Genomic DNA, 6,178 nt, shown 5'->3' on the forward strand with positions numbered 1-6,178 from the left:
CATCTGGAGAGGCTATCAAGCTGTGCGAGAAGACACCTCGCAATGGGGTAAAAGTTGTACCCCAGGGGTGCAAGAGTCCCCCAAAATTTCCCCCATTGACTTATAATGGTAAAGGGACGTCCCATGAAAACCCATGGTAATTTACATAATGATTTTGCATTGGGCATAACTCAGCATCACATTGGCCTAGAGACATGGAGGCGGGCTCATTTTACTCAGATGGCCAATCAGACTCTCCGGATCATCATGAAGGTGTCAAGCCACGCCCTAGCAACTATTTAGGGCACCCTAGCAACTGATCCCATAGACTTTCATTATAAGGGCCAAGATGCATATCTCTGGATCAGAGTGTCATAGAGACATGGGGGCGGACTCCTTTGAGTCGGGGCAGCAAACGCCCAATCACCAATCAACATTGACACTCCCTAGCAACCAAACAGAGTACCCTAGCAACCCAAAGCCACACAGGCATATCTTCAGACCTGAATGTCACAGAGACATGGGGGTTTGTTTATATCACTCATACTGGCAACTTCACTTTACAGTGTCATCATTGGCCACTCCCTAGCAACCAAACAGAGTACCCTAGCAACCTAAAGCCACACAGGCATATCTTCACACCTGAATGTCACAGAGACATGGGGGTTGGTTTAAATCACTCATACTGGCAACTACACTTTACATTGTCGTTATTTGCCACTCCCTAGCAACCAAACAGAGTACCCTAGCAACCTAAAGCCACACAGGCATATCTTCTGACCTGAATGTCACAGAGACATGGGGGTTGGTTTATATCACTCATGCTGGCAACTACACTTTACAGTGTCGTCATTGGCCACTCCCTAGCAACCAAACAGAGTACCCTAGCAACCCAAAGCCACACAGGCATATCTTTAGATCTGAATGTCACAGAGACATGGGGGTTGGTTTATATCACTCATACTGGCAACTACAATTTACAATGTTGTCATTGGCCACTCCCTAGCAACCAAACAGAGTACCCTAGCAACCCAAATCCACACAGGCATATCTTCAGACCTGAATGTCACAGAGACATGGGGGTTGGTTTAAATCACTCATAGTGGCAACCACACTTTACAGTATCATCATTGGCCACCCCCTAGCAACCAAACAGAGTACCCTAGCAACCTAAAGCCACACAGGCATATCTTCTGACCTGAATGTCACAGAGACATGGGGGTTGGTTTATATCACTCATACTGGCAACTACACTATACAGTGTCGTCACTGGCCACTCCCTAGCAACCAAACAGAGTACCCTAGCAACCTAAAGCCACACAGGCATATCTTCTGACCTGAATGTCACAGAGACATGGGGGTTGGTTTATATCACTCATACTGGCAACTACACTTTACAGTGTCGTCATTGGCCACTCCCTAGCAACCAAACAGAGTACCCTAGCAACCAATTAGCAAGACCTATATTTTTGTATCAGAATGTTGCATAGACATGGGAGTTGCTACTTTTGACTCATGCTAGCAAACTCTCAACATGCTACACATGCTAGCACTCAATAGCTTCATGCTAATAGCAATTAGCTAAGGGCTAATCAGGCAAAGACCTCTATAACACTCCATAGTAATGATCTTTGACAAGTAGCAACTGCATACCAATGCCATAACAACTAGCCCAGTTACCTTGGCAACGGCCCTAGCAACCACCCAAGTACCCTAGCAACCGCATAGCAACTGCCCTAGCAACCACCCGAGTACCATAGCAACCGCATAGCAACACCTTAGCAACCACCCTGGGTACCCTAGCAACCGCATAGCAACACCCTAGCAACCACCCTGGATACCCTAGCAACCACATAGCAACACCCTAGCAACCACCCTGGGTACCCTAGCAACCGCATAGCAACACCCTAGCAACCATCCCGGGTACCATAGCAACGGCCCTAGCAACCATCATGGGTGCCATAGCAACTGCATATCAACACCCTAGCAACCGAGGGCCGAGTTTTGCATCTGCAAGCACCACTCACATTTTCTTCAGGAAATGTACATATCTAGTATTACTATTACTGTTCGCCCTGACAAAGCTTCGGCGCGCTACTCCTCCCGCACCGTTTGTCGTAGATCCATGAATGAGGTGTCAAATCGACCGGCTCATTGAGGAGAGGTGTGCTATGACTTTTCTAAGCGATCGGACCTACGGTGTTCACACAGCGGAGGAAAGAGCGGGCTAAAAAATCCCATTGATTTACAATGGCAGAATGTCTGTGAATTTGAATCTCAACTGTCACTTTTCTCACACACACACACACAGGCCTATTGGAACTTCGGTGCGTAATTTGTCCGGCACCGTTTGCCGTAGACCCATGAATGAGGTGTCAAATGTTGCGGCGTATTGAGGAGAAGTGTGCTTTGACTTTTAGGAGCGATTGGAGCTACGATGTTCAAACAGCGCACGAAAAAGTGGGCAAAAATATCCCATAGACTTTCATTGGCAGAATGTTCATTCAGGCCCAAAAGTACTTCGACGTGTAACTCGTCCCACACTGTTTGTCATAGACCCATGAATGAGGTCTCAAATCGACCGGCTTATTGAGGAGAGGTGTGCTATGAATTTTTGAAGCGATAGGGCGTACGATTATCGTAAAGCGGGCGAGAAATTTGGGTAAAATCTCAGATAGACTAACATTGCCATACAATTTGTGAGAACATATCTTTGGATCAGAAAGTCATAGAGGTTTGTGGGTTTGACCTCGGCCTATAAGTAGTGACCTATGACCTTCACTGCCACACCCTAGCAACCATTTACCTCACCCTAGCAACCGAGGGCCGAGTTTTGCCACTGCAAGCACCACTCACATTTTCTTCAGGAAATGTACATATCTAGTATTACTATTACTGTTCGCCCTGACAAAACTTCGGCACGTTACTCCTCCCTCACTGTTTGTCGTAGATCCACCAATGAGGTGTCAAATCGACCGGCTCATTGAGGAGAGGTGTGCTATGACTTTTCTAAGCGTTCGGACTTACGATGTTCACACAGCGGAGGAAAAAGCGGGCTAAAAAATCCCATTGATTTACAATGGCAGAATGTCTGTGAATTTGAATCTCAACTGTCATTTTCTCAAACACACAGACAGGCCCATAGGAACTTCGGTACATAATTTGTCGGGCACCGTTTGCCGTAGACCCATGAATGAGGTGTCAAATGTTGCGGCTTATTGAAGAGAGGTGTGCTATGACTTTTCGGAGCAATTGGAGCTACGATGTTTAAACAGCGCATGAAAAAGTGGGCAAAAATATCCCATAGACTTTCATTGGCAGAATGGTTATGCAGGCCCAAAGGAACTTCGGCGTGTAACTCGTCCCGCACCGTTTGACATAGACCCATGAATGTCGTCTCAAATCGACCGGCTTATTGAGGAGAGGTGTGCTATGACTTTTTGAAGCGATCGGGCGTACAATTATCGTACAGCGGGCGAGAAATTTGGGCAAAATCTCTGATAGACTAACATTGCCATACAATTTGTGATATATCTTTGGATCAGAAAGTCATAGAGGTTTGTGGGTTTGGACTCGGCCTATAAGTACTGACCTATGATCTTCATAGCCACACCCTAGCAACCAATTACATCACCCTAGCAACCGAGGGCCGAGTTTTGCCACTGCAAGCACCACTCACATTTTCTTCAGGAAATGTACATATCTAGTATTACTATTACTGTTCGCCCTGACAAAACTTTGGCGCGTAACTCCTCCCACAATGTTTAGCATAGACCCATGAATGAGGTCTCAAATCGACCGCATCATTGAGGAGAGGTGTGCTATGACTTTTCTAAGCGATCGGACCTACGATGTTCACACAGCGCACGAAAAAGCGGGCAAAAAGAAATCCCATTGATTTACAATGGCAGAATGTCTGTGAATTTGAATCTCAACTGTCACTTTCTCACACACAGACACACAGGCCCATAGGAACTTTGGTGCGTATTTTTTCCGGCACCGTTTGCCGTAGACACATGAATGAGGTGTCAAATGTTGTGGCTTATTGAGTAGAGGTGTGCTATGACTTTTCGGAGTGATTGGACCTACGATATTCAAACAGCACACAAAAAAGTGGCCAAAAATATCCCATAGACTTTCATTGGAAGAATGATCATGCAGGCCCACAGGAACTTCGGCGTGTAACTCCTCCGGCACCGTTTGTCATAGACCCATGAATGACGTCTCAAATCGACCGGCTTATTGAGGAGAGGTTTGCTATGAATTTTTGAAGCGATCGGGCGTACGATTATTGTAAAACGGGCGAGAAATCGGGGCAAAATCTCAGATAGACTAACATTGCCAATAATTTTGTGCTATCATATCTTTGGATCAAAAAGTCAAAGAGGCTTGTGGGTGGGCTCTTTTGACTTGGCATATAAGTATTGACCTTCATAGCCACACCCTAGCAACCATTTACATCACCCTAGCAACCGAGGGCCGAGTTTTGCCACTGCAAGCACCACTCACATTTTCTTCAGGAAATGTACATATCTAGTATTACTATTACTGTTCGCCCTGACAAAACTTCGGCACGCTACTCCTCCCACACCTTTTGTCGTAGATCCATGAATGAGGTCTCAAATCGACCGGCTCATTGAGGAGAGGTGTGCTATGACTTTTTTAAGCGATCGGACCAACGATGTTCACACAGCGGAAGAAAATGCGGGCTAAAAAATCACATTGATTTATAATGGGAGAATGTCTGTGAATTTGAATCTCAACTGTCACTTTCTCACACACACACACAGGCCCATAGGAACTTTGGTTCGTAATTTTTCCGGCACCGTTTGCCGTAGACCCATGAATGAGGTGTCAAATGTTGCGGCTTATTGAGGAGACGTGTCCTATGACTTTTCAGAGCGATCGGAGCAACGATGTTCAAACAGCGCATGAAAAAGTGGGCAAAAATATCCCATTGACTTTCATTGGTAGAATGTTCATGCAGGCCCATAGGTACTTCGGCGTGTAACTCGTCCCGCACCGTTTCTCATAGACCTATGAATGATGTGACAAATCGACCGGCTCTTTGAGGAGAGGTGTGCTATGACTTTTCTAAGCGATCGGACCTACGATGTTCACACAGCGGAGGAAAAAGCGGGCCAAAAAATCCCATTGATTTACAATGGCAGAATGTCTGTGAATTTGAATCTCAACTGTCACTTTCTCACACACACACATACAGGCCCATAGGAACTTCGGTGCGTAATTTTTCGGCACCGTTTGCCGTAGACCCATGAATGAGGTGTCAAATGTTGCGGCTTATTGAGGAGACGTGTCCTATGACTTTTCAGAGCGATCGGACCTACGATGTTCAAACAGCGCATGAAAAAGTGGGCAAAAATATCCCATAGACTTTCATTGGCAGAATCTTCATGCAGGCCCAAAGGTACTTCGAAGTGTAACTCGTCCCACACCGTTTGTCATAGACCCATGAATGACGTCTCAAATCGAGCGGCTTATTGAGGAGAGGTGTGCTATGAATTTTTGAAGCGATCGGGCGTACGATTATCGTAAAGCGGGTGAGAAATTTGGGCAAAATCTCCTATAGACTAACATTGCCATACATTTTGTGAGATCATATTTTTGGATCAGTAAGTCATAGAGGCTTGTGGGTGGGCTCTTTTGACTCGGCATATAAGTAGTGACCTTCATAGCCACACCCTAGCAACCAATTACATCACCCTAGCAACCGAGGGCCGAGTTTTGCCACTGCAAGCACCACTCACATTTTCTTCAGGAAATGTACATATCTAGTTAGTGGTGCTTGCCATAGGCAAAGCATCACTATTACTATCTCACATACTTATTAGTGGTGCTTGCCATAGGCAAAGCATCACTATTATTGTTGTGCGTGCTTATTATTATTATTATTATTCTTACTTCTTCCGTACGTTTTTCGGCGCGTAACTAGTCCCGCAGTTTTTGTCGTAGACCCTCGAAACGTCGTCAAATCGTGCGTCCTATATAAATTCGGTGTGCTATGACTTTTATAAGGGATCGGGGGTACGATGATGTCACACGGGGCAAAAAACCACCCCTAAATTTACAACGACAATGCATTACGGCCAACTTTGACGGGACGTAGCGCAGACCAAGAATTTCGTAGAAACACGTGATTCACCACATTTGGAGAGACTGTCAAGCTGTGCGAGAACCT

Source organism: Garra rufa, chromosome 23, assembly GCF_049309525.1.
Source record: "Garra rufa chromosome 23, GarRuf1.0, whole genome shotgun sequence".
Taxonomy (NCBI): domain Eukaryota; kingdom Metazoa; phylum Chordata; class Actinopteri; order Cypriniformes; family Cyprinidae; genus Garra; species Garra rufa.